Genomic DNA, 23901 nt, shown 5'->3' on the forward strand with positions numbered 1-23901 from the left:
CTTTAGATTTTTCTTAGTGGAAATATTCCCTGTATCCCATAAGTGTCTGATACTTTTATTCATATCTCTAACTTTGCTCCTGAAGTTTTGGGCTAAGTACCTCCGCATATGTCCCTTGTACCTCTCCTCCCCCACATATCTTCTTCTTCTACATATTTTATCATTGTTCAGGGACTATGAAATGCCACCTCCTTCATGAAGTTCTGGCCTAACACTTATTTTGCTTAAACTTACTACTATGGGTTGAGTTTTAAGGCATTTATGCATCTCTTACTCTCTTATCACATCATACATTTATTAAATAAACTTTTAAAATTCTAATTCACCCCAGGGTACTTTGTAGATAAAGTATATACACTAAGTATTTATTGAATGAATGAATAACATAATGTTTTGGCTTTGTCTACAAGGTAGGGCTCCTTGGAAACACCTCGTAAGAGATGAAGAAACATAATTGGGCTCTAATTTTTTACTTCCAGTTTAAATCTAGTACCAGACAATAGGAAGTGAATGGCATTGCTACTTGACACCAAATGAATAATTCACAAGCTAATTCAGAATCAGTCTAATGTCTTTTGCAAGAAAAACAAGAGCAACAAACACATTACAAATCCCACATATTTTCTTCTTATAAATAGTGTATCTTTATAAGTCATGCCATTCCTTTAGCACAATAGTTTAAATTTATAGACAAATATTTTCTCAACAATTTTTAAAAAAGAAAAAAGTGGGTACCGTAAATTTGGACCAATTTGATTAACATCAAATTTGGGCAGCATTCGGAACAGATAATTTGAGCTGATAACTTGTGAGTACTTAGAATAATAGAATGTGGTGTCCATCAGAAGCCATAAATTTTAAGTTACAACAAATTAGATTTGCTGCTTCTTTTGATAGGGTTATCATAATGGAAAATTGAGGAAACATTATGTACCAAGGATATCTTGATTTCTTTTTTTTAGTTATTTAATAGTGTTCTTTACTAATATAGAAATAATATTATAAAAAGCAATAAGAGAAACAAATATTACCCCCATATCACCATCTAATGATCATTTCTCTTTATTTTTCCAAGTTTGCTCCAGTTCTTTAATTCATTTATTTATTCACTGACCATTTGTTGAACATCTTCTTTATATTTCATGTAGAATATTTGAATTTTAACAGTTAATTTGACTTTCCAGATATTCATGTGGATAAGATGGTGAGATATGAATTTAATGATAATACAATATGTCTGATTAATTCCCAGTTTATCAAATCATACCTAATGAATGTGGATTACTGATTTGGTGTTAACCTGAATGGATGCTAAAATTTCTATTTTGGGGCCTATTCCTAGTCAATGTGTTCATCATAGTCTTTAGTATTGAAAGAAGTAATGATTATCAAATGTACAGATGTACAATTGAGACAAAATTGTAGATGATAGGTAATGTCACAGGTGATAAAAACTAGAATTTAATTCTGCTCCCATTTTCATGTCATAAGCCCCAGGAATTGTGTCTACATTATTGATAGTAAAGATATTGATGGAAGCTAATGCTTTCAAAAGAGAACTGATTATGTATCAGCCATGGTGCTAAATTTTATCAATTTTATTCAATCCTCACCAAAAATTTTAGGATGAGACAATCATTTTATAGACGAGGAAACAAAGGTTCAAACTGGTTAGGTAACAAGGTCCCCAGCTTAGTGAGGATCAAAATCAGGATTTCAAGCCTGATCTGCCTATAGAGCCTGTCTTGCTTTTATCTCAAGTTCTTCATAATTAAGTATAATTAGAAAGTTCTTTTTAATTTTTTGGTATTTTCTCCACCTTAACTCATTCTGAAGGGTTTCTGCTATGTCCACACTGTATTTACAGACCTTTAAAATTAAAAACAATGATAGATTCACCACAGAACTTCTTTTTTTTTTTTTTTTAAAGATTTTATTTATTTATTTTAGAGACAGAGCACAAGAGGGGGGAGCGGGAGAGGGAGAAGCAGACTCCCTGCTGAGCAGGGAGCCCGATGCAGGACTCGATCCTGGGACTCCAGGATCATGACCTGAGCCGAAGGCAGTTGCTTAACCAACTGAGCCACCCAGGCGCCCCACCACAGAACTTCTTATGTATATACATTGATCACTCTAATTACCTCTCCTTCCTTTCTCTCAGGGAATGCTTCTGTAAATTTATTCCTATTTCTTTCTACTCTCCTCAATCCATCATGAAAGACAATAAGGTCAGTCTGGTTTCTTTAAAGTTTTTGATTACTCACTTTTTAAAAACGACTTAATTTTTAAAAAAAGATTTTATTTGAGAGAGCGAGAGAGAGCTAGAGAGCACGTGCAGGGGGGAGGGGCGATGCAGGGCTCTATCCCAGGACCTATGATCGTGACCTGAGCCAAAGGCAGACACTAACAGACTGAGCGACCCAGGTGCCCCAAAAAGACTTAACTTTTTAAAGCAGCTTTAGATTTGTAGCAAAATTGGGTGGGAGGTGCAGATATTTCCTACATATCCTCTGTCCTCACAAATGCATAGCTTCCCTCATTAGCAACATCCTGCACCAGTATGGTACATTGTTACAATTGATGAACCTACATTGACATGTCATAGTCACCCAAAGTCCATAGTTTACAATAGGCTCCAGTCTTTGTGTTGTATAATCTATGGGTTTGTACAAATGTATAATGACATGTATCCATCATTACGGTACCACACAGGATATATGTTTACTTCCTGAAAAATCCTGTCTGTTTGTCCCCCCACCCCAAACCCTTTTCAGCCACTAATCTTTTTACTGTTTCCATAGTTTCACCTTTTTCAGAATGTCATATAGTTGGAATCATATAGTATGTAGTCTTTTTTCAGATTGGCTTCTTTTACTTAGTAATATGCATTTAAAGTTCCTCTATATCTTTTTGGCTTGATGGCTCATTTTTGTGTGTGTGCCAAATAATATTCATTGTCTGGATGTATTACAGTTTATTTATCCATTCATCTACTAAAGAACATCTTGGTTGCTTCCAACTGTTGGCACTTGTGAATAAAGCTTCTGTAAACTTCATGAGCAGGTTTTTGTGTGGACATGTTTTCTTTCAATTCATTTGGGTAAATACTAAGTGTGATTTCTGGATTGTATGGTAAGGGTATGTTTAGTTTTATTAGAAAGCACCAAATTGCCTTTCAAAGTGGCTGTCCCATTTTGCATTCCCACCAGCAATGAATGAGCATTCCTGTTCTTCACATCCTTACCAACATTTGGTGTTGTTCTGGATTTTGGCCATTTATAGTATAGGTGTGTAGTGGGACTATTTACTCTTTCAGAGATTGCTGACCTTATTGCCTGTGCTCAATACATACTTCCTTGGCTATTATAAATTCTAAAATGGCACAATTCCAAAGTTTTCATCAATTTGTCTTCATCAATCCCCTGCAGCTTTCATAACCAAGTATAGACTAGCAATTCTCTTTATTACTTTTTCTAAAATCTGAAAAACGATATTGTCTAGAAGATCAGGCAAATATTTACCGATGCACTGATTTTTAGCAGATTATAGCTTTAGAAGATGTCTGAACAGTTTAGATTTTCCATTATGTGTATCTTTTGTTTCCGGGACAGCTTTGTGATTTGCCTTTGGCAGCACTTTCCACACCTTTTATCTGACTGAACAGTCTACAACTCTAGAACCATAGCATTTTCATTCATTTTATCCTCACCAAAGTGTGGTCCCTATACCTTTATTCTTAGAAGACATCCAAAGTTTGTTTCAACACCAAGACTCTATCATTTTTGTTTTGTACAATTCTATCAATTTTGTTTTGTTTTGTATAATTTTGTACAATTATAGCTAGAGGAGGATGTCCTGGATGCATAGCATTGATATTTATTTATTTGTATTTTTTCTTAAATAATAGTAGTCATTTTAATTGTATAATTATGGTGGAACAGAGGAGAGGTAATTGCAGTCTCAGCTTGTTAAATATTTTAAACAGAGCATGAATATCTATTAATAGCATCTACTCAGTAAATATTTAATTGAATTTTCCTAAAAAGATTCCTCAGAGAATCACAAAGCAACCTCTACTACATTAATTGAGATAAGAGTCAGATTCATAATGTCAGAAAGGACCCAGGATTTAATCCCAACCTTCCTGACTAAACACAAAGACTTAGTTCTATATCCTTTTTCCAGTCCTTAGAGTTAGAAAGTGAAAGTTAGATGTTACTATTGATCAGATCCTTTTCTATGCAATTCACATAGCTTTAATCCAATCAATAAAGAGAAGGAAGAATCTCTGAAAAATTCATAATTATTTTTGATATTCAAAAAGTGATGGCTCAGTACCATTTGAGTCCATAGACACACACAGAAGAACTAGTTTCCAAAGCAACAGTAACCAAGTTGCCCTTATAAATTCAACTACGTGAATTATTTATTTCTCAGGGATTTTTCAGTAGGGATAATAAAAACAAGTACACAGCACTATCCATATTTAGAGCAGATGTCATTTGAAAGGAAAATCTTGTTGCATTTAGAAAAAAATTGATATTTTGAACTGCCACAATTGTGCATTATTTGTCCCATTTACCTTCTCTTAATGGTATGGAAAAAATCTGTAAGAGGAGAAATGAATGTTGAGCTTTTTATGTCATGTACAGATTAAGTAGGCACATTTTTCCCAACAGAGATACAAAGTTAATGGGTAATATTTAAGTGCCATTCTACCAGAAAGACTCTAGCTATTTGAGTAAAGAGGTATCCCTCACTCTATGAAACAATGTCATTTTTCTATTCCTTCTCACTGATGAGTGAGTAGTAATTCAGTAGGTAATAGATAGGAGAGAGAGAGGTGATTCCACCAGCTGGAGTCAAAAAGACCCAAATTTCATATGCATTTAAGCAACCTTTGGTAGCCATCCACCATCACTGAGGAAGGAGATTTTTCTCTATCATCCTTCCATGAGGCCTCTTAGAATGCTTGCTGGGCATGTCTTTTATTTTCTTCACACCTGCACTTTAAACCTGCTTTCTCCATAAGCAAAGGTGAATGGTGGTGTTGAGTATTTAGCATTTCCTATATTAGCACCCATTAGGCATAACTTCAAAAAATGTTAGTCTTGGGGTGCCTGAGTGGCTCTGTTTAAGTATTTGCCATCAGCTTAGGTCATGATCCCAGGGTCCTGGGATGGAGCCTGGCCTAGGGCTCCCTGCTCAGCAGTGAGTCTGTTTCTCCCTCTCCCTCTGCCCCTCCCCCAACTCATACTCTCTCTCTCTCTCTCAAATAAATAAGTAAAATCTTTTTTTCAAATGTTAGTCTTACAGTTTACCCTCTCCTGCTTCTCCAACTCTAAGTCTAACACAAAATATATAATAGCATGGAGGACATTTAGCTCAGTTTTCTGACATGGACATACACCATGATGCCATGTTTTCCTAGGCTTCTAGGGCTCTCCCTCAGCTTCTTTTTATGGCTTCTGATGGACACTAGATTCCATTCTAAGTACTCACAAGTTGTCCGTTCAGTTATCTGTTCTGAATGCTACCCAAATTTGATGTTAATCAAATTGGCCCAAACTTACAGTACCTGCTTTTTTTCTTTTTTTGACTGGTGGGATATAAAAAAAAAAAAAAAAAAGCAGAAAAGTTTAGTTTAGGAAGAAACATTTGAGCTGGTGAAGAAGAAAGAGGGAGGAAGAGTATTCCAGCCCAGTAGTGAAACCCAGTGATAAGCACAAAGATGATGTGATTGGGAGCACACCATGCGTATGGTTGCTTGGCAGGTTTGGGGGCATAAGGAGAGAAAGAGAGAAAGAAAATGAAGTTGGAGGGGTAGTGTGTAGAGGAGGACTCAGCAAGCTGGATTGACATTTTGGATTTCTCCTGTGGGCCCTATGGAGACCCTGAATTTTTTAACACTGAGGACTAACATGATCAAATTTATACCTCTGAACAAAAGATAGACTGAAAAGAGGAGAAAATGGATGAAAAGAGACCAGTAATCAAGCTACTTATTTTTGTTTCTTATTTGGTGTAATGTACAGGCCCAGTGAATGTTTGAGGAAAGAATAAATATCCACTGGGAAATTTAAAATATCGATATGGAACTCAAAAGCAAGATGGACGTATATAGGGGTGGCCTGGAGTATCATTTGGGTGAGGTGCATAGGAAGAGAAAGAAAACATAGGATAGGGTTTGAGAAAACACCAATGTTTAGGGGCAGGTAAAAGACAAGAAACCAGCAAAATGTCTAATGGAATAGGAAAAAGCATGGAGAATTAGTGTCCATGATCCTGATGGAAGTAAATTTGAAGATGGAAATTAAAAATAAGCAAAATAAAATGGTGCAGCAAGGTGAATGTTGGTTTTCCTTTGAAGGCCATTGCTGGCCATGATGACAGCACCTTCATCAGAGTGACAGCAAAAGGAACCAACCTGTGGGGAAGAGGTTAGAAAGAGACGGTGAGGGTAGTTATGGAGGGAGGAGAAAGATGGGATTGCAGCTAAAGTGGAAGACGGTGTTAAGCCTTCCTTAATATAGGTAGAGCTGAACTTGTTTATCAACTACAGACAATAGAGAATTGAAGAAGAGAGGAAGAGACAGAGAATACTGATGGATAAAATTTTGGAGAAGTCTCCAAGTGGTGGGATACCAATGAAAGACGTTTTTATGAGAAGAACTTAGAGCTTAAAAAATACTTAAAATGGAGGAGGGGTAGGGATTGAGCTGGTAATTTATTCATACATCTGCCATCAAGAAGTTGATCTAATTGAATCCCTAATCCTGGGAAGAAGGGATAAAATGCTCCATTTGAAAGCATAATTTTTCTTATTAATTATTCATAGACTCATAGATTTTTTTTTTTAATCTGAAAGGTAATTAGAAGATCTCCTAAAATTCCTATCAGGTCAGTAAGTGCTGAAAATGGAGGAAAATCATGACTTTGGGGCCTTTCTCTGGAGCCTGCTTTTCGTAGTTGGAGTGGTTAATGGAGGGAAGGAGGTGCTTCCTTCTGCTTTCTGTTGCATCTCGCATCACTGCAGGGAGGTCCAGATGGTAGGTGGGAGGGGATAGGAACTGAGATCAGTCTGGATTCTGCTGGTACGTGCACTGAGGATTTATTTTCACTGTTTTGGATTGGTGGTCTATCTGTTGAGAAAGTGATGCAAGAATCCTTTATATCTCATAGCAGATAATCGAAAGCACTTTTGTAAAAGTTTAATTGGAGTAAGTAAATATGAAGTTATAAAACCTATAATATAGAAGTTCTCAGATGCCATTACAAAGTGATGACACCCTAGCAACTCTGCTTGCACACTGGAAGCTGGAGTTAATGTCAGGAATGTCATAAATGCTCAATATTTTTTAAAGCTACATATTAGAGAGTAATAAAAAATTAATTTCAATGTTGCATAATTTAAAAATGGATTCACATTAAAAATATCTCCTTTTTCTATAGTTAAGAGTCTGTTACTTGATTTTTTTTCTCCTTTGCTCATTTGTTTCTTAAATTCCACATATGGGGGCGCCTGGGTGGCTCAGTCAGTTGAGCGTCTGCCTTCTGCTTGGGTCATGATCTCTGGGTCCTGGGATCGAGTCCCATATCGGGCTCTCTGCTCAGCGGGGAGTCTGCTTCTCCTCACTCTCCCTCTGTGCTCTCTCTCTCCCTCTGCCCCTACCCCCCAACTTGTGCGAGCGCTTGCTCTCTCTCTCTCTCTCTCTCGCAAATGAATAAAATCTTTAAAAGAGAATTCCACATATGTGGGGAAATGGGTAAAATAGGTGATGGGATGAAGGAGGGCACTTGTCATGACAATCACTGGGTGTTGTATGGAATTGATGAATCGCTATATTGTATACCTGAAACTAATATAACACTATATGTTAACTATACTGGAATTAAACTAAAAACAGTAAAAAAGTAGAACCAAAAAAATGTACTTTTTATAATACAACTTTCACCTCTGAGAAATAATTGGTATTTGAAATATTTTGTGAACTACTTTTCAATCTGAAAAGAAAATTATTTTTCTTGATTATAAAATAATGCAAACTCTAAGTATTAAAATAAGTAAACACATAAAGAAGAAAGTTTTTTTAAAATCCAAATAAAATACCACCACCTAGATATAAATACTGTTCATATTTAAGAAAACATCTCCTCAGATATAGCTCTATGGGGCACCTGGCTAGCTCAGTCAGAAGATATGTGACTTGGGTGCCTTGGGTGACTCAATCGGTTAAGTGTCCAGCTCTTGATTTCGGCTCAGGCTCAGGTCATGATCTCGGGGTCCTGGGATTGAGCCCCGTGTGGGGCTCTGCACTCACTGGGGAGTCTGCTGGAGATTCTTTCTCTCTCTCTCCCTCTGCCCCTCCCCCTGCTCACACACATGAGCTCTCTCTCTATCTCTCTCTAAAATAAATGTTTAAAAAAAGAGCATGTGACTCTTGATCTTGGAGTCATGAGTTTGAGCCCCATGTTGGGTGTAGAGATTACTTAAATAAAACTTTAAAAAAAAAACAGAGCTCTGTATAAGCACTAATATACATATACTTGTCATAATTTTACTAAATAATTCTTTAATTTTTGATGATGCCATAAAACCTTTCAGAATTTAATTTCCAGGGGTTAGAGACTATGGTTTCTAAACATCTTTTGTGTTCTGGCCTTTACTGCAACATAGATGAACAGATACATTCAGCATGAAAGGACATTTTATGTTGGTTCATATTAGTAGCAGTTTTCAATTAGAAAGAGACCAGTTCAGGAGTTCTCTTGCATCTGTAAGTGATATTTTGCTGCTCTTTTCATATAAATCTTTATGATACCTTTCTTTTCCTACGAGCCATGATTTTCCTCCGTAAAATGAGGGAAAGGCACGGTACTCGATGATGGTATTTTTTTCCACCCAGGGACGTACAAATTACTAAGAAAATATTTTATTCCATTAGCCTGAGAAGTCTTAGTTACAACTTGAAGACCTGCTGTGAGGAGACTCAGAATGAAAAAGGCAACCTTTTTTTTTCTTTTTTCATATTAAAGAGACTGTAGGAGAGAAGGTCATGACCATGTCACCTAGGATTTATTCTCTGACAAAAGGAGGAACCCAAAAAAGGCATCCGACAAAGGAGAAACTCCTCATAAATTCCTAAAGAGAGCTTAGAGCGCACGTGCCAGCATCCTCCTTGCTTACAGGGTTTCAAGAAGAGCTGACCTATTCGGGTGGGAGAGTTTAAAAGGGGAAAGAAAAATAAGGAAAAACGAGAGAGAGCACAGGGAGAAATAAACAGAGCCTGAAAGAGAAAAGTGAAGCAGATGGTGGATGCGGATGAGTCAGCACCTTCAATGGCTAGAAGCCCCGGTTCCTTTCTCCACCCAGAGTGGCTGAGCCCCTTGCTCCAGCTTCTACCCTTGCAGACAATCGCTCCTTCACTCAGGACCTCATGACTTAATTCCATTTGTTCTTGTGCTTACGCTGTTTTGATTTGCTGACCGGTCTTGGATTCTGATATTTCTCTTGGCCTTTCTTCTACTTACCAAGGAAAGCAAAGATTACAGTTCTTACCAGTGAGTATCTGGATGAAGATACCTGAAGATGAGACATCCTGCGTGCCAGGGGAGTGTCATGTGTCCATCTCATTTCCTTTCAGAAAAAGTCTCCTGACATCCACCACCAGCCAAATGAGCAGCAGGCAGTGACTCTTACCCCCCTTCCCCCGCCCCCCCTCCCCCCCCAGGAAACAGGGTAGCCAGGAACACAGAGAGTAAAGATAGTGCAAAGATTAAACCTTAGTTGCAAACCTAGGATGTAACTTCTATCACTGGTTTCAGCATTTGGTATCACATGTTCTGTCAATATTTACCCATCAGTATTATTTACTGTTTTTTAAAAGAGACTTTTGAAAGGTTTTTTTGAATAGCCAGTCTTTTTATTATAGTTATATTTTGTTTATATATAATATATATAATTATATTATAGTTTCAATTAAATGGCACCTTTGAAGTGTTTTTTCTTTTTGAAGATTTATTTATTTATTATTTGAGAGAGAAAGAGTGGGTGGAGGGGGGGGTAAGGCGAGGCAGAGGGAGACGGGGAGAGAGAATCTCCAGTAGACTCCACGCTGAGCACAGAGTCCAACCAGGGCTCGATCTCACAACCCTGAGATCCCTACCAGAGCTGAAATCAAGAGTTGGATGCTTAGCTGACTGAGCCACCCAGGCACCCCATGAAGTGGTTTTTCTGTGTGGATTCCAACCAAATTAAGACAACAAATAAGACACAAATATGGGAAAAAACTGATGTTTTTGCTTTTCCATAGAAACTAAAATAAAAATTTAACCCCTTAGACCTTTTGCAGAATAACTATATTATGTTCTAAGTTTTACTGCAGGTTTCATAGTCTCTGAGGATACAAAGGAATAATCTTTTATTCTGGGATTGATTATTTCTTAATTTAAAGGATGATTAAACCCACTTTAGTCTACGAACTTTGCCATTCTCCTCTTTTTCCCACACATACACAATAATTTTTTTCTACATAAAATATTACGGGTAATATTTTGCTAAGTGTCTGAAAGTAAATAGTACAGTATTAGCTGTTGTTTACTGTAGTTGCAGAGAACATTATTATGTTACTCTTTATAAAGCTTTTCTAAAAATTTGAAATACTTCAAAAGAATTTTTACTGAAATACTTTTTTTATTTGGCATAATTTCCAATTTGCCAAAAAATTACAAGGATAGTACAAAGAATTCCTATATACCCTTTGTTCAGATTCACAAATATTAACATTTTATCGCACTACATTTATAATTCAGTCTTTCTACGTATACATGTTATTCCCCCCCCAACCATCTGAGAGTAAGTTACACATGTGATATCCTTTTACCCTTCAATACTTCATGGTTATTTATTTATTTATTTGGACAGAGAGAGAGAGAGCATAACCCAGGGGAGCAGCAGAGGGAGAGGGAGAAGCATGCTCCCTACTGAGCAGGGAGGCCAATGCGGGGCTCAATTCCAGGAGCCTGGGATCAAGACCTGAGCCAAAGGCAGAAGCTTAATCGACTGAGCCACCCAGGTGCCCAAGGTCATTTCTAACATAACAGCAGTACAGTGATCAATATTAGAAAATTAACATAATATCATTGTATTGATACAACACTAGTTGCTAATCAACAGACTGTATTCACATTTTTCCAACTATCTCAATAATGTCTTTCGTAGGGAAAGGACTCAGGTCTGGCACCTGAGTGCATTTAGCAGTCAAGTGTCCTCAGTCTGCTTTGATCTGGAAGCGTTTTTCAGTCTTTCCTTGCCTGTCATGACCTGGACATTTTTGATGAGTACAGGTCAGCTGTTTTGTACAATGTTCTTGAACTTAAGTTCTCAAAACTTTTGTTTTAAGATTTTAGAGAAAACATCTTTCCTGTTTCTCAGACTAACTTAAAACTGCATCTAGGGACACCTGGGTGGCTCAGTCAGTTAAGCATCTGCCTTCAGCTCAGGGGATGATCCCAGGGTGCTGGGATCAAGCCCTGTGTCAGGCTCCCTGCTCAGCCAGGGGAGGGGGGCGGGGGGGGGAGTCTGCTTCCCCCTCTCCCTCTGCCCCTCCCCTCTGCTCCTGCTGGCTCGCTCTCTCTCTCTCTCAAATACATAAAAAAATCTTTAAAAAACGCTGCATCTAGTATTGCACTCATTTCCCCTACACCAGACCTAATTATCTATATCCCATTTCTGCAAAAGGGGGTCATCATTTCCCAGTTTTTCAATCCAGAAACCTAGGCACTGCCTTCTCCTTCTCATCCAGCTTCCGTGACAGAGAGGGCATCTTACAAAAAGATTGTGGTCTTTCTCCCCGCACTACCCCTGAGTTGAGGTCCTCCTGCCTTCTCACTTCCAGTAGCCTCCAGCTGGTTTCCACTTTGCCCACCTTTCCACATCTCCCCTCCTTACAGTCAGTCCTTCCCCAAAGCTCCCAAAGCAGTTCTTTACATCTAAAACATAAATCAGTGTTTCCCTATTACTAAAGATACTTCAAGGATTATACAGAGCTTGTGGGATAAATTGCAAATGCCTTTTTAGTCCACCCAGAGCCTGCCTTGCTGGCTTTAACTCTCAGCCCTCCCTCTCTACCTCCCAAGCCTCGGTCATATTGAACTACTTGGAAATTCCCAAACAACCCTGCTGGTTTTTGCCTCAGAGCCTTCCCATATACCACTCCCTTAGCTTGAAATATGTTCCTCCCTCCCCACCCACACATTCTTTTTTATTCAACTGATGGCTAGGCTTCTATTAAAACTCCATTCAAGTAGCACCTCTTCTGCTTACCCCTTCTACTTCCCCTACCCTCATCCCCCACCTCCAACAGTGAGGTTTTGCTCTTTTTACCATGAACTCTGAAAAGCAAAGACCTTTACAACAATTCTAATGACGAGAGAACACTTTCTGGTAAACTAAGCCATTCCTGAACCAAACTAATCATCTAGAAGCCAGAACTCAACGTGCCACCCAAAGGAGCAAAAAGCGCTCATTTATTTTCTTCTCCCTTGTTTGGTCCTGCCATCACTAGCTTCAACTCCACTCTTCTAATATATTTACTTGTGTGACTGGTTATGTGAAGTTTCTTATGATGTCCTTATTACATTTATAGCTTTCAAATGGAGGCTTTTCCTCCTGGGAGTAGACTCCTGGCTATCTTTTAAAAATCACATCAGTACTAATTATATAGATAAATCACAGAAATTGGCATTGTAAGAATAGTGAGTGGTAGCAAAGTTACCAGAGTAAAGGTTAATTAGCCAGGAAAAAATTCCATGTGGTTGTAATTGTCAATGTGTCCCGTAAAGTACAATGGTTGGTACAACCAGCTTATGGGCTCTGGCGAGGCTGTCTCTGCCCCAGGTTATTTTGTGCCCAACAGACTGCATGGAACTCAATCAATATTTGTGAAATAAATAGTGGCTTTGTCAAGCCTAAGATATAATCAAGCCTATAAATAATTATGGAGAAACTATTATTCAAGTTATCCACTCCAAAGAAAAGTCTTAGCATTCAGTACTGGGGGTATTAAAGCTAATTTGGATCTGCTTTCACCCAGGTTCCTGAGACTGTGGTCAGAGCCTTGCACTGAACCATGTTATTGCTCATATTTTCTATAAACTTACTCCAGCCTATGTTTAGTGTCTGATTTCCACTCCTGTCAACCAGTGATTTTCAAATCTGCCTTCACATAAAAATCATCTGAAATGCTCTGAGAAAATAATGAGGCCTGGGACCCACCTCCAGAGGTTTGGATTTAATGATCCCAACACTAGTATGTTTGGAAATTGGGCATTTGACTCTAAAGCGCCAGTTCAGAACCGTTGCTGGGAGAGAATCTGTTTTATTTCCGCCTAGTGTCTGGACAGACTTTCTTTTGAATTTCACTTTTGTATATGTTTCCTTTTTTCAGAATTTGCATGGTGCTACCATGCTAGTTATAACTTGCATAATCATCTTTATATGAATATAAATATTACTATATTTAGCATATGGTTTCTTCAGAGAATAGCAACATAGAACACTGGCAGGATTTGACATTTAGTCGTCATTTGAATTCCCACATAGGATTCCTGGGACATTCGATAAAACTGATGGCACTGAAGTTATCAATGCATAAATAAAGACATGTCCTAAACTGCAACATTGTTGTGAGTGATGATATGGTAACTACTAATGGCATTTTCTGTTAGTTCTAGGAAAAGTAAAACAGCTAGGAATTCTAGTAGCTAAGAATCTGAGTGGATAGAAGGTCTTTAACTGATGAATGATTGTTGAGTCATCTAGTTCTTCTTTAAGTGGCAACATGACCAATCTTTCATAAATAAAGATGGCTTTCAGTGAGACAATAATAAATGAAAACAATTCATTGTATTCATTGATATTTTAAGCCATCATCTTGTGTAGCAATTGCAAGCAAAGATTATTAAGTAACTAGCTGTTGCACAAATGTAAAGCTTAGATGTCATTTCAAAACTTGAAATCAGAAAACACATTCTTTTTATTAAATGTTGTTTTTCCACATTATGGTTGCTATTTTGCTTCTAAAAATGATAGTCTAGGGATGCCTGGACCCAGTCAGTTGAGCACCCGACTCTTGATTTTGGCTCAGGTCATGATCTCAGGGTCCTGAGATCAAGCCCTGCGTCAAGCACCGTCCTGGGTGCGGAGCCGAAGGGATTCTCTCTCTCTGCCCCTTCCCCCTCAAAGAAAAATGATAGTCTACATTCAGTCTGTTTTGGTTGGGCATGTGAAAAGATTAAAGAAAGGCTGAACAAATTGAATTATAGTTATCTAGATTTTTTAACATTCCAGTATAATTAATGTACAGTGTTATATTAGTTTCAGGGGTACAATATATTGATTCAACTATTCTATACATTATTCAGTGCTTATCACAATAAGTATACTCTTAATCCCCATCATCTATTTCACCCATACCCCCACCACCTCCCCTCTGGCAACCACCAATTTGTTCTCTAAGAGTCTCTCTTTTTTCCTTTCTTTGTTTCTTAAATTCCACATATGAGTGAAATCATATGGTATTTGTCTTTCTCTGACTAGTTCACTTAGCATAATACCTTCTAGATGTTGTTGCAAATGGCAAGCTGATTTTTAAAGTTCTAGGAGCTAAGCCCCACTAATTGTAAAATCTCATGATGTTCAGCTCTGGTTTTCAAAGCCAAATGTTAGGGGGATTCATCTTACCAGTGCGAGTCCCCTGTGCCCAGATGCCCCGTGTGGGGGTCTACTCTTCTCCCTTCTCTGGCCCTCCCTCTCCTGGTCAATCTTGCAGGTCAGCTTGGTTTCAGACAACTTCTCTATTCTTCCTGTGGTTTTTGATGTGGACTCTTCTCTCTATGTGTAGTTGTGGAAAGTCTCTTCTGCCAGTTTTCAGGTCATTTTCTGGGTTGTTTATACTGATGTTGGTGTTGCCTCAGTGTATGTGTGGGATGAGGTAAGTTTAGGACCCTCCTACTCCACCGTCTTCCCCCTAGTTATCTAGGTTTTTAAAACTTTGACACCACATCAATATACTATAAAGTAAAATTAGGGTAATGAAGATGTTTTTAAAGTAACTCAAGCCCTCTACATCACAGGGAAAAGAATGAGTGAGAGTGCTCAAAATAATTTATAATGGACCAAAGTCAGGTCCCTTGTTCTAAAACATTAGTAAAAAAACTATTTTGGATTTCAACTAATTCTTACAGAATATTATTAACATCTAAGTGTAAATGAGTTAAGGGCACCTGGGTGGCTCTGTCAGTTAAGTGTCTGCTTTCGCCTCAGGACATGATCCCAGGGTCCTGGAATCGAGTCCTGCGTCAGGCTCCCTGCTCAGTGGGGGGTCTGTTTCTCCCTCTGCCCCTCACCCCATTCTTGTGCTCTTTCTCACTCTCTCTTTCTCTCAAATAAAAAGTGTAAATGAGTTAGAAACATGTGCACCCTATTTTCCTTAAATTTTTTTAATAAAATATTATATAATATATATAAAAAATAATTTTTAAAAGACTGGTGAAAGTACAGAAGAGAACAAAAGAGTGGCAGGTCTCCAAGGGCCACCTGTACACACACAGACGCTGGCCCTGATTCTGCCTCAGGTGGGCCCAAGCTTCTTAGCAAATGTTCTAGTGGAAGGACTGTTTTTATGTATTTATCTCCAGCAAGAAAGTAAAGTACTAGTCAGTTTGATCAGTGGTTGTGATACATGTACTACAGTGGTTAGGTTAGTGGTTGAGGTTTCAGTTAGTTACCCAAAGTCAACCTCAGCCTAGAAGCAGTTGATCCTCCTTCCGACTCACCAGCAGGAGGTCAGTAGTAGCCTCAAACTACGTCACATGCCCACATCATTCAGCTCACCTCCTCTCATCACGTCGGCATTTTATCGTCTTACCTCATGACAAGAAGGGTGAGTACAGGGCAGTAAGATACTTTGAGCGAGGGAGACCACATTCACATGACTTTTATTGCAGTATATTGTTATATAATTGTTCTATTTTATTGTTATTGTTGTTAATCTCTTGCTATGCCTAATTTATAAATTAAACTTTATCATAATTATGGATGTATGGGAAGAAACAGTACATATAGGGCTCAGTACTCTCTGCACTTTCAGGCATCCCCTGGAGATCTTAGAAATATCTTCCATGGATAAGGAGGATTTCCAGAAACCGCATGAATGTCTCAAATGTGCCCTCACACTGGAACATAATAACCACAAACACAATAAAAGAGCTGCCTCAGAAGTTATATGACCCATTTGACAATATGCTTGCTTGTCACTCGGTTATCTTGTGAGAACTTCCTTGCTTGTCACCCAATAATCTTTCCTCCTTGGCTCTGACTTTATGGTTGGGAGGTATCAGAGACAATTCAGTACTAGGACTTCAATTTTTTTTTAATTATACTCATTTATAAGAAGACGTGCTATTTCCATCTCTCTACTTGCTCGTTCCCTTTTATCTAAGTGTTCCAATATCCCCTTTACAGTGATCTATAAAACAGTGATAATTATAACACAGGGAGCAGGAGGATTGTTCTTAACTTGTCAACAGCTCTAGGAACTTTATGTCAGGTAAATATAACTAGCCAGATTGAAAACTATAAGCCACGGAACAAGTGTCAATAGACACTCACGATGAAGAAAATTATAATGCCTCCTAGGCATATGTGACTTTTTTCTTTTCTTTTCTTTTCTTTTCTTTTCTTCTTCTTTTTTTTTTTTCAGAGATGGAGAGAGGGAAAAGGGGGCAGAGGAAGAGAGAGAATCTTAAATAGGCTCCATGCTGAGTGCGGAGCCTGACATGGGGCTCAATCTCACGACCCTGAGATCATGACTTGAGCTGAAATCAAGAGTCGGATGCTTAACTGACGGAGCCACCAGGGTGCCCCTGTGACTTTTGTTTTAACAGCAGCAGAGTCCCACTTAGGTGTCTCTGCAGTGTTTCTGTTGTCTGGCCATGCAGGGGATTGTCATGACTCCTACTGAGCGTTTCTGCCATAGAATACCACAGTTTTCTTCATCCATAATCAGGGAGCATCTGACTGTTTGAAACCAGAGGTAGTGTAAGTTAATGGGTTTCGAGAGCACCATAGGAGAGTCTTGGAGGACTCCTCTGAAGTGTTCTGTCTTCATAGGGATTAAATAGTGAGACATGGCTTGAATACTGATTTAGGAGACTTGGGATAGAAATTGGAAAGGAAAAAAAGAGAGTCAGTTCCCATCAGCCAGTATATTTATTCATCCATTTAGGTATGATAGGATGGTGAAGGCTGTCAACTCCATTAAATGGTCTCATTTGCTTGAGGGAAGTGGGTATAGTTGTGACAACTCAAGTGAAGGTGATTTTGTTGAAATTTTTACACAGTTGTAGGCAGAGCAGACTTGCTGCCATTCAAAGCAAAGGAGACTGAGAAGAGCATTGCAGCAGGGGTGGGTACAAATGCTCACAAGAGAGAAAGAAATACTCCATTTTCTATCCCTGGCATCTGTAAAATGGGACAGGTTGCATTTTGATCAAGAGTTTGAAAAATCTAATTACTTCAAAATATGGTATTGTTTTGGGGGTCTGAGGACAAAGGTTTAAACCTAAGATTTTTGTAGCAGATTTTACACGTGTTGGAAAAGTAGAAAAGGACTCAGGCCAGGTATTTCCTCAACCACTCACATTCATCACCATAAAATATAGCCTCACTAGCACAGATGGAAAGAATGGCTCAGCTTTTCACAAAACTTTAAGGAGATCCTGTGTGTTTTATATTGAGTATTATAGGATCTTAATCTGTTCAGTGGGAAACAGTGAGTACTATTGTATTACAAAAACTTTAAAGAAATAAACAGAAGACCACCACCTAGAGGACTGCCATAGTCTTCTCACCCCTCTGATTGAGAAAAGAAATAGAACTGCTTCATTAAATATTGATGACATTTTAAATCTTAGCCATTTTAAATATTGATGACAACATGTTTTTCAAGTACTCTAACCACCCCCGGATGAAGCACCCTGCAACATTGTGAATTTAGATGTGATATAAATTTGATCACAGTGTCATCAGTGATTGGCCAACTCTAAGCAGACCTCTCATTTCATTCACCTAGCAAATTGTTATCCCCACCATTTATGCATCTGGAGTTTTTGGACCTCTCTAATAGTGTATGATGGATTTTTACCATGTTGTGAAACTGTTTCAAAACCAATCACTAAATCTTAGGACCCTACATATTCCCCATGTTCCTCAAGTATACTTGGAAAGGAAGAAATTATCGTAGGCAGTATCAGATTTGTAGACATTATGATTCAGAAATCTGATGACCTTGCTTCCCTAGATGGGGGGAAGGGGTGAAGAGGACTGGGAGGATTAGGGGTGGATGTGAAAACCTTAATTTTTCTAATTAAGGATAATTTACTTCTTGAAAATTTGTCTCTTCCAGATTCACTTATCTTGTTGGGGATGATGGTCAGTCTTTCACAGCTTCCCTCTCCTTCCTCCTTTGCCTTTAACCACAGGGCATGTGGGCAACAGAGTACTTTTGAAACCTTGTGACCTCAGAGGGATAGTTATCTGGTCCACATCCTGTACTGGGGTGTTCTCTGATGGCTCTGGGTGTTTCATTCTCTGTGTTCTTTAGGATATTCTAAAGCGATGGGTTCCATCTATATTTAGGGCAAGTTAGCAGCCATTGTTACTGATGTCTGTGGTCCCTGTCATAGCCTCTGGTAGTGACATCTATGTGCCTCATCCCCACCTGAAGAACCCACAAGTCTGTGTACTCTCGTTTTCTAGTTCTCCCAGGGTAGGGGGGTGGGTACCTTCTGGACCTTACCTTGGTTTGGACAAATCCTTGGGAACCAGGAACAAATGCTCACTTGAGACCTCATTCACCCTATGTCAATCAACGCAGATCACTTCAGTGCCAGTTGGGAAGAGAAGTGTAAGTTCTGTTTGCCCTCAGATCTCTCCAGCTCTTCTTCCCTCCATCCCCTCCCAGCTCCCACTCAGGGTTTTCACCTTAGAAGAGGGGAAGGGCCAAAATACTATCAGAGGCACCACACCCACTTCCTTTGCGTCCCCTCCCCTCATTCTCCAGGCTACCACCTGGGCGCAGCAAGAAATTGCCTCCAAAAAGATCATAAAGTACATCCTTTCTCCCCCCATAGCTGGTAGCAAATCTGTATGCTTTATGATTCCAGACCTTTAAAGGGAAGCTTCAGGAATTTAGAAAATCCTTTTCTTTCTCAGTTGCAAGGCTGTTGTTATAGGAAGCCCTGTGCTTTCATGACTTTCTGTACCTAACTTTTAAAAGTTTATTTTGAGACCTAAAGATGAATACTTTCTTCTTTGCTCTTGGCTGGTTCTGCTTATGCTCTGAAGTAATGGTCGCTTCATCCCTGTTGGGTAAAGGGTTTGGTAATAACAATTATCATAAGTAAAGACTGTATCAGGTGATATTTCAAAGTATTATACTATTATGAAATTATTAACAATTTGCAATTATTCCCAGGTATAATTATATTCTTTTTCAGGGACAAGCATGATAGACAAGTTATAAGAAATAAAGTAGTATTCAGTGACAGTAAAATCATACTATGAAACAAGTTTAAAGATTGTAGACTTTCTACATTTTAATTCATACGGGCCTACGGGAGTGGCCTAGAAAATAAGTTGGATTAATGTGTTGGCAGGCATCACATAACAAGTTGATGTTAAATTTATACGTTGGCCAAGTTAGTTTACTGACATTACCTCTACTCCCTCAAGACCTCTCTTTGGGATGCAAACATCTAGATTTGGTGACAGACAGCCGAGAGCAGTAGGATTGAGTTATTCACGAAGAAGCACTCTGATTAATGAGCTTCAGGTAAGAACTAATTTCCAGACAACCATCTATGCCATCACTAGAACCTGAAAGTTCCCATTTATGATCAATGTCAAGGTGAGGGTGAAAAGAGAAATTTACTTTGTAACAGCAAAAAAAATTTAAGCCTTCCTTTTAAGAGGTAAGCACTTCTAAGCAGTAACTTGACTTGTTTTAGAAGGATTAAGAATATACTTACATTGTCTATGTTCTCTGCTTCAAAGGGGAAGATTTTGTCTTTATAATAAGTTTGAGAATCTTTAAGGGGTGTGGCTATGCAATACATATATTCTGTATCTCTGAGAACATCTAACCAATGTTAGCTATGTTCTAAATAAATTGGTATATATACTCAGTGAGTAGATTGATATTCCATAACGTCATGGTAGATGCAGATACATTGTTTAAATCGTTCTGCATGTTATATAGAATTTAGGATTTCCCTTGAGCTTTGCAAATGGATGGGCATTAGATAAGAAGGGAAAAGGAGGTCATATTCAATGGGAAGGCTAGTGAGAGTGAATACAGTGCATTATGAGAGGGTAAGCACATCTCTTTGACTAAAGACAGGGACTAGATATAGAAGCCAAATGGTGGGATGCTCAAAAACAAGCAACAGAAGTAGTGAAGTGACACAATGGAAGCAGGTTAGGTCTCTATTTTCCGTGTTTCCACCTACATGGAAGATGAATTGGGGCCTAATGGTACAAAAGAAACAAGATGCTTTCCGGCTTTTGTACTAGCTCTCTTCACATCATTCAAGAAGACCCCAGGGTGTATCATGAGTAATTCTAATTGTTTTTCTTTGCTTATCCCATGTTCTCTCCAATTCCCCGTGATGGATCCTAACACTGGCTGCATGTATCCTGCATTGTTGCCATGATATCACCTGTTTTGTCTGATGAAGATAATGTGGTTTGGCACCCGGGTCATAGTCACGTCTCCTGATTTTGATGTACCTCTGATGCCGTTGCATTTAACTCCTCCCATTTCCTTTGCTAATGTGGGACTACTCCCGTCATGTATTATACTCTCTTACTTGGTCCATGAAGCAGCAAGCTATTTTTTTTCAGGGCCTTGCCAAAAATTATCACAGCCTATTGCCCCCTTGGCTCTGACCATAAGTTGTAGAGGGAGAAGAGAAAGCCAAAAAACAATCTGGATATGGGGCATCTGGGTGGCTTAGTTGGTTAAGCGTCCGACTCTTGATCTCAGCTCAGGTCTTGATCTAAGGGTCATGAGTTCAAGCCCCATGCTGGGCTCCACGCTGGGTGTGGAGCCTACTTTTAAAAAAAAAATCTGGATATATATACACTAAACTGTTGTATTAGCTATCTACTGCTGCATAATAAATTATCCCAAAACTTAACAGCTTAAAACAATAAGCATTTATTATTTCATGGTTTCTGTCAGTCAGGAGGCATGACATAGCTGGGTCCTTTGGCCCAATATTCCTCATCAGGCTGCAATAAAGGTGTCAGCAAGGGCTGTGGTCTCATTTCAAGGCTCATCTGGGGGAGGTTCCACTTCCAAGATCACTCACACAACTATTGGCAGGACTCCGGTCTCTTGCTGAGACACCAGTTCTTTATCACATTTGCCTGTCATGGGGCAGCTCACAACATGGCAGCTGGCTTCTCTCAGAACATGTGAGGGACAGAGTGAGTGAGAACCAGCAGGATGAGTCATAGTTTTTTTTGTCAATGAATCTCTGAAGCAACATCTCATCATTTTGCTATATTCTACTTGTTAGAAGCAAGTCAGCTGGTCCGGCCCACATTCAAGGGGAGAGAATTACACAAGAGCATGAATACCAGGAAGGAAAGATCACTGGGGCCATTTTAAAAGCCACCTACCACAACTGTGGAGAATTTCTCCACTTTTCTGGTGACCATACCCTCTTAAAATCTTGAGTTCCTTATGCAACTACCAGGCAAACTCAGACAAATCTGAATTTGGATAGGCTGTCACTCTCAGACTCCTGTTTTACAGTTTCTTCAGAAAAGGAATCTGGCAACAATATACAAGATGGATTAAAGAAGACTTGTGGTTAGGAAACTAAATCAAGAAATTATCGTAATTGTACTGATGAAAAGTAGTAAAAAGTCCAAACCAGGATGGTGGTAGGGAGCTTCAAGGGAGGGTATAGATGCAAAAAAGGCAGAAAATTAAGAATCAAAAATACTTGCTTCCAAACTGAATACAGAAAATGGAAAGAAAGGAACAACAACAACTTGAATTCCCTGGTGGATCCAGGATACTGCTGGCATTTATGAAAAATGGGAAAATTTGGGAAGAAGTCCAGGGAGCAGACTGCTCCCACCCTCCAGTCTCTAATTCTAATTTTTTAAAGATTTCATTTAATTATTCATGAGAGACAGAGATAGAGAGAGTGAGAGAGAGAGAGGCAGAAGCAGAAGCAGGCTCTCTGCGGAACAGGGAGCCCAATGCGGGACTCGATCCCAGGACCCTGGCATCATGACCTGAGCCAAAGGTAGACACTTAACCAACTAAGCCACCCAGGCACCCTCTAATTCTAATTTTTTAAAGTTAAAAAATGTGGAAGTTTATTGTAGGACACTTGGATAGTATGGCTAAATGGAATGGAAAGGCCTGCAGGTCATTTTGAGAATCACCTATGCTGTGAATTTTAAAATTGCTACAAGCAAGATTTTATTCACCATGATGCTTTCTTTTGTTTTCTCTTCTCATTTTCTTCTTTTTCATTTTCAGTTTCAACAAAAGATTTCTCAGTGTCTTAAGGATTTTAAATATTGAGGGGTTGATCTCACCTCATGACAGTAAGTTCAGTGTTTTGCCTCCTGACTGAACCACTTCCAGAAGGATCTTGATAACCAGCTTGATGGTGAGATTGTTCATTTCTTTTTTTTTTAAGATTTATTTATTCATTTTGAGGGGGGCAAGCCGAGGGAGGGGCAAAGGGAGAGAGAGAGAATCTTAAGCAGACTCCCTACTAAGTGCGGAGCCCAACACAGGGCTTGATCCCATGACCCCAAGATCGCCACCCACACAGAACCAAGATTCGGGCACTCAACTGACTGAGGCACCCAGGCACCCCCAGACTGTCCATTTCAATGGCTTTGTCAGTATAGTGTTTCTCCAGAAATTCATACAGTGATTTGGCACCCTGCCTATGGCATTGGCCTCCCAGGAATGGTTTGTTCCTGAGGGGCCAGTCTCCTGAGGGGTGGAAATGTAAGGGTGAAGGCAGGTTGAGTTGTGGAGGGAGAGTGGGCCAGATGAGAGGCAGCCCCAGAAGAAGGAGCTAAAGCTCAGATTCCATTAGCCCAGGAGGCCCATGGGGACAAGACTCCTGACCTGGCCCTGGCAGCCAGCGTGGAGAAAGTTTATAGGTTTTCTCTTCTCTCTGAGCTTATTTATAGCAGAGTCCAACAAAGGGCAAATAAAATATTTTCTGGACAAATATAAATATTAATGAAAACTATTATAGAATTTCCATCTTGGGGCACCTGGGTGGCTCAGATGGTTAAGCGTCTGCCTTCGGCTCAGGTCATGATCCCAGGGTCCTGGGATCGAGTCCCACATCGGGCTCCCGGCTCGGCGGGGAGCCTACTTCTCCCTCTGACCCTCTCCCCTCTCATGCTGTTTCTCTCTCACTCGCTCTCTAGAAAATAAATAAAATCTTAAAAAAAAAAAAAGAATTTCCATCTTGTAGGATGCTATAAAAGGGGAATACTTCACTTCCAGTTTCCCTTATAAATAAGGATTGTTAGTGTAAGGAATGTTCTTTGGAAAGCTTTTCTTTTTTTAAATTTAAGTTTCTGAAATATGGAAATGACCAAAAGTATTAACATAAAACTTGATGATGGATATTTTGTAGGAAATAATTCAAAATGTCAAAAGAATTTTTAGCACAGAGTTTTTAGTATAGCAAAAATGTGTTACAGAAATGTGTAAAAATGAAGCCGTGGATCCATAAATCGTGGTGTATACATACAATGAAATCTTGTGCAGCTACTAAAAAAAC

At 39.0% G+C, this 23901-nt stretch overlaps 1 long non-coding RNA gene across 14 annotated transcripts in view; it reads left to right on the forward strand.

The window, feature by feature from the left end:
- Positions 1-23901, forward strand: part of LOC115940167 (uncharacterized) — a 91689-nt gene that overhangs the window by 58563 nt on the left and 9225 nt on the right. For 12 of the 14 annotated variants that reach the window (XR_014139168.1, XR_014139163.1, XR_014139166.1 and 9 more), the window contains 2 exons: positions 2162-2228; positions 19796-22693. This is a non-coding gene — a long non-coding RNA (uncharacterized LOC115940167). The remainder of the gene's footprint in view (positions 1-2161; positions 2229-19795; positions 22694-23901) is intronic. The other 2 variants (XR_014139165.1, XR_014139164.1) reach the window with 2 other exon arrangements.

Source organism: Leptonychotes weddellii, chromosome 12 (genome assembly GCF_054177405.1).
Source record: "Leptonychotes weddellii isolate Sample4059 chromosome 12, ASM5417740v2, whole genome shotgun sequence".
In the NCBI taxonomy this organism is placed as follows: Eukaryota; Metazoa; Chordata; class Mammalia; order Carnivora; family Phocidae; genus Leptonychotes; species Leptonychotes weddellii.